The following is a 6,000-nucleotide window of genomic DNA, read 5'->3' as shown; positions in this document are numbered from 1 at the left end:
ATACCACAATTCAGAGCTGTACAAATAAAATGAGTATGGGAAAGGTTGTCAGAATCTCCTAATAGTCCAGCATATAATAAGTCACAGACCACACAATCTACAAAATGTAGAAAGTCCTTCATTGCTGTCTCAGGAGCTAATAAGACTTTGCAGTGGAGAAAACTTTTTTTTTTTTTTTTTTTTTGGGTGCTGGGGATCGAACTCAGGGCCTTGTGCTTACAAGACAAGCACTCTACCAACTGAGCTATCTCCCCAGCCCCTGGAGAAAACTATTTTAAGATAATGTTGGAAGACAATAATGTTCACTTGTAGAATGGAGCAAATTGTACACACATGTAAATTTAAACTTTTTCTTTTTTTTGGTACTGGGGATTAAACCTAGGGGCCTCAAACTTTTGATCCTCCTACCTTAGCTTCCAAAATCACTGGAATTACAGGTGTGCCACATCTAGCTAGAACTATAATTTTTAAAAAATGACCTAGAATATATTTAGCCATTCTGATAGTTGCTAGTTTTTTTTTTTAAAATAGACTTAGAGCAGTTTTATGCTCATGGCAACATTTTATAGAAGGTGGAAAGACATCCTGTATACCCACTGCTACCCTATGTAGCTCCTGCCATATCTGTGTACTCTACCAGAGTGGTACTTTTATTAGAACTGACACTTCATAATTCATAAGTTCATAATTTACATTGGGGTTCCTGATGTTATATATTCTGAGGGTTTGGACAAATGTATGGTGACTGATATCCACCATTATAATAAACAGCATTTGTCAGTGCTCTGTCTTTCCACCCTGCTCTCTTATGTAACCACTGGCCATTTTACTGTTTTGGTAATTTTGTCATTTCCAGAATGTCACATGATTAGACTTATGCAGTATGAAGTCTTTATTCTTTATATAGGCAATAAGCTATTAAGTTTCCTCCAGTTTGTTCATGGGTTGATAGCTCATTTCTTTTCATCACTGGCCAATATTCCATTATTTGAATGTGCCACAGTTCATCCATTCACCTTCTGAAGGACATTTTAGTTTCTGCAGTTATGAATTAAGCTGATGTAAACTACAATGCTATAGACATTTTGGTGCATGTATAAGTTGTCAACTATGGGTAAATGCCAAGGATAGCAATTGCTGGATTGTATGGTATCTTTAGTTTTGTGAAAAAACAGCCATGGTGATTAGAACAGGTCTGACTGCTTAGGAGATTGGCACGGGGCATGAGGCTTTGACATTAACATCTATCTGGGATGTTGTTAGTCCTGGCTGGCTGCGTCACCCCTCAGCAGTGCTAGCCGCTGGATTTCCCATTGGAAATCCATTCCCATTGAGGCCAATGGCCTCAGTCCATTCTCTTCCCCACCTGGTGCTGGTATGAGTGCAAGGTCTTCAGCATGCTAGATAAGCACTCTACCACTGAGCTACACACCCGGCCCCTCTGTCCATTTTTTTTTCTTAGTTTGCCAGCAGCATTCCATCCCAGCTCTTGTATTTCTCACAAAGTGTGGACTCTGTTCTTTAATGGGGTCATTAGGAAGGACCAGAGAGCTGTGTCCTTCCACAGATGTAACAGCTGAAAGGCAGCCCTTGAGCAGAGGAGTCTTGTCAGATGTTTCTTGTGAGATGTGAGTAGGGAGGGGGCAACTTGCACTGCATACAAGATGTGAAGAGACTGTTCTGTTCTGAAAAGCTTCTGAACTATGTAACTCCTGACCCAGAGGAATTGACCTCCTTTCCTCCACTCCCTTCACAGTTAAAGAAGGAATCAAGTTCACCATTCTTTGTTCTAGGCTGTATTTCAGTCCCTCCCATCACTAATCATGTCACTGGGGCATTTCCTCTGGACACCAGTGCCTTTACAAATTTTAAAAATTTGTTCTTTTCAGATATTCATGACAGTAATGTGTATTTTGACATATGCATACATGGAGTATAACGTTCTAATTAGGATCACATTTTGTGGTTGTATATGATGTGGAGCTTCACTGGTTGTGTATTCAGATATGTACATAGAAATTTACATCCAATTCATTCTACTGTCTTTCCTATTTCCATCCCCCCTCCCTTCCCTTCATTCCCCTTTGTCTAATCCAAAGAACTTCTATTCCCTTCCCTTGTTGTGGGTTAGCATCCACATATCAGAGGAAACATTCAACCTTTGGTTTCTTGGGAGTGGCTTATTTCACTTAGCATGATATTCTCCAGTTCCTTCCATTTACCAGCAAATGCCATAATTTCATTCTTCTTTAAATCTGAGTAATTCCATTGTGTATACACCAAATTTTCTTTATCCATTCATCTGGATGAAGGGCACCTAGGTTGGTTGAATAGCTTTTCTATTGTGAATTGAGCTGCTATAAACATTGATGTGGATGGGTCACAAGTAAGCTGATTATAAGTCCTCTGGGTATAGACCGAGAAGTGGGATAGCTGGGTCAAATAGTGGTTCCATTCCAAGTTTTCTGAGGAAACTCCATACTGCTTTCCACAGTGGTTGCACCAATTTGCAGTCCCACCAGCAATGTATGAGTGTACTTTTCCCCCCACATCCTTGCTAACATTTATTGTTAATTGTATTCTTGATAATTGCCACTCTGGAGTGAGATGGAATTTCTGTGTAGTTTTAATTTGCATTTAATTGCTAGAGATGTTGAACATTTATTCATGCATTTATTGACCATATTTCTTCTGGGAAGCACCTGTTCAATTCCTTTGCCAATTTATTATTGGGTTATTATTATTAATTTTGGTGTTAAGTTTTTTGAGTTCTTTGTATATCCTGAAGATTAATGCTATAAGATGCAGGTGGCAAGGATTTTTTCCCATTCTATAGGCTCTCCTTTCATGTTCTTGTTTCCTTTGCAGTGAAGAAGCTTTTTAGCTTGATACCATCCCAATTATTGATTCTTGATTTTATTTCTTGCACTTTACAGGTCTTGTTGAGGAAGTAGTTTCCTAAGGCAATATGATGGAGAGTTGGTTCTACATTTTCTTCTAGTAGGCACACGGTCTTTGGTTTGATGCCTAGGTCCTTGATCCACTTTGAATTTTGTGTAGGGTAAGAGACAGGAGTTAAATTTCATTCTATTACATATGGATTTCCAGTTTTCTTAGCACCATTTGTCAAAGAGGCTATCTTTTTCTAATTTATGTTTATGGTGCCTTTGTCTATTATGAGATAACTACATATGTGGGTTTGTCTGACACAAGTGCCTTTAAGGGCTATCATATAGTACATGAATCCAAATGTCTGGTGCAAAGGTCATGCAAAGTGCAGGGTAGTGGTAGGGACTTTACCTTTGTCTCAGCAGGCCATGTCTTGACTGCTAGAGCAAAACCCAGTTTGGGCTTAGTAAACATGCTCAGAGAGCCCACATCCTTATCCAGTGTGGAGCTGTCTTCAACCCACAGTGACTCTCAGAGGACTGGGCTGCAGGGTGGAGCTGGAGAGTCATGTGATTGATCACTCTAGGACATGGAAACCGGTGGTATCTTTACACAGGTGGCTCCTGGAGGTTCTGATCTCCCCAGTCCTATATCACAGCCTTCATCTGTGGTAAGAATCTCACTGGCTGACATAGGGAAAAGCACACCCTTCCTGGGCAGCCACTGGTGCACAGAAATGTCTGTGTTCAAGACTCCCTATTCGGCCTATCTAGTAGTATCTGCCTAGTAATGGGGCATTCTTAGTTTTGATTGGGTGCAGTAGCCAGTTTTTGAGTCCAGTGACCATTTTGCCCTTGGGATCTACAGGAATGACACAGGATAAAAGCATTAAAAATAGTGTTTTGGGGGCCTGTGTGTGTAGTTCAGTGGTGTAACATGCTGAGCATGTGTGAGGCCCTAGGTTCAATCTCTAATCTCCAAGAGCAACCCCACCCCCAAAAAGATGTTTAGTGTTAGGTGTTTTGCTTACTTAATCCAATGAATGATCAATAATTTAAAAAATTAACAAATTCCTTGGTGCAGCATCTAATTTAGTACTAATTTAAAAATCTAATCCTTTAAAATCTAAAATTTATCAGATGATTGAAAATGCCTTAAACTTCATTTCTGATATATACATCAATTAAAAAAAAAAAATTGGTTGCGGGGAGTGAACCCAGTGGTGCTCTACCACCGAGCAACATCCCCAGTCCTTTTATTTTGAATTGCCCAGACTGGCTTCAAACTTTAAATCCTCCTGCCTCAGCCTCCCAAGTAGTTGTGATTAATAGGCATATACCACCTTGACTCCCCTTGCTCTTCTAAAAATTCATGGAAAAATATACATTACATAAAATTTACCTTTTCAATAATTTTATGTGTCCACTTTATAGGCATTGATTACACTCATTATTTTTTGCAACTTTTGTTATCCCTCTCCAGAACGGAAACTCAGCATCTATCAAGACACTGAGAGGCGGGCCAAGATGGCGGACTAGAGGGCGGCTGCATTTCACGCTGCTCCAGGACGCAAGATTCAAAAGAGGAGATAGTGAGAGACTTGGGACCAACTCAAAGCTGCCGGGTGAGTCTCTCCTGTTGGGGAGGCATCCCGGATGGGGCGGTAGCCCCGGAACGCAGGGAATTTGTGAAGTGGAGTTGCTCGGCGAGACGCCCCTCCCCCCGCTGGAGCGGTAAACACGGACAACTGGGATCATCGTAGAGGAGGCGGCTCAGCATAGCGCTTGGACTCGAGCAGTCGCTGGGGCTCCGGGCGGCTGCCTGGGGAGGAGCTGCGTGGCGAGCTGTTTGGACCCAGAACAACCGCTTCTGAACACCGGGGGTTGCCCGGAGGAAGAGGAGGAGCGCGGCAGGACGCTTGGTCTAGGAGTGACTGCATCAGAGCCACGGGCGGTTGCCAGAGGAGGAGCTGCGTGGTGAGCTGTTTGAACTCAGAGCGAGCGCTCCTGAGTGCCGGGAGGTTGCCCGGAGGAGGAGGAGGAGCGCGGCGTGTTGCTTGATCTGGGAGTGACTGCATCAGAGCCGCGGGTGGTTGCCGGAGGAGGAGCTGCGTGATGAGCTGTTTGAACTCGGAGCAGCTGCTCCAGAACACTGGTGGCCTGCCTGGAGGAGGAGAGCGGTGGGACGCTTAGTCTGGGAGTGACAGCATCAGAGCCACAGGCGGTTGCCAGAGGAGGAGGCGAGTGGTGAGTTGATTGGACTAAAAGCGACCGCTCCTGAACACCGGTGGCCTGCCTGGAGGAGGAGCATGGTGAGTCACCTGGTCTAGGAGCCACCGCTCCTGAACACCTGGGGGGCTACCCCAAGGAGGAGGAGGAGGAACAGGGCGGGTCACTTGGACTTGGAGTGACTGCCTAGGGCTACGGGTGGTTGGCGGGAGGAGGAGACCCGAAGTGAGTTGCTTGGACTCCTAGTGACTGCGTCGGAAACCGGGCGGCTGTCCGGAGGAGGAGGTGTGTGGCGGGTCTCTGGGTCTCGGAGCTATTGTACGGGGCTCCAGGTGGTGGCTCAGGGGAGGGGCTGCATAGCCAGGTGATTGGTGCAGACAAGGGTCCCAGGAGCTAGGGGGCTTCTTGCTGGAAGAGCCGCACAGAGACATGCCTAGGGGCGGAGCGAAGTTTCCAGGGCGGCGGGCAGATTCTCTGGGAGAGGCAGCCTAAGGAGACTCGCCTGCGAAGGGTGAGGCTCCCAGGCCCAGGACGTAGGTCCGGGCCCCTGGGATCGTTGCAGAGGAAGACAGCCCAGCCCAGGTGGTAGTTGTAGATTGAGGGGAACCTCCAGGAGGGCAACTGACCAGCGAGACGTCCCCACCGAGTGACTCTTCCCGGCCAGGGGAGGTTTTCCCACAGGGACGGTAAAGCCAGAGACATAGGCACAAACAGGCCTTGCCTCAGCCCGCAGTCTAGTTCCCCATTGGATGACCATTGGTCAACAAGTGGAGGCACCTCTGCCCACTAGCAGGGAATATACACCACCTGAGGGTTACCACACCTAGAGAGGCAGCTTCTTCGTGGAGCTCTGCATTATCAACCTCCTCCAAGACCTCAGGCT

General features: G+C 45.6%; 1 long non-coding RNA gene across 1 annotated transcript in view; it reads left to right on the top strand.

The window, feature by feature from the left end:
• Window positions 1-5,149: 5,149 nt before the first annotated feature.
• Window positions 5,150-6,000, top strand: part of LOC124968527 (uncharacterized) — a 31,131-nt gene continuing 30,280 nt past the window's right edge. Inside the window, exon 1 of the long non-coding RNA XR_007105749.1 lies at window positions 5,150-5,200. This is a non-coding gene — a long non-coding RNA (uncharacterized LOC124968527). The remainder of the gene's footprint in view (window positions 5,201-6,000) is intronic.

Source organism: Sciurus carolinensis, chromosome 17 (genome assembly GCF_902686445.1).
Source record: "Sciurus carolinensis chromosome 17, mSciCar1.2, whole genome shotgun sequence".
Classification (NCBI taxonomy): Eukaryota; Metazoa; Chordata; class Mammalia; order Rodentia; family Sciuridae; genus Sciurus; species Sciurus carolinensis.
The sequence above is the reverse complement of the archived record's forward strand: the minus strand, read 5'-3'. Positions and strand labels throughout refer to the sequence as shown.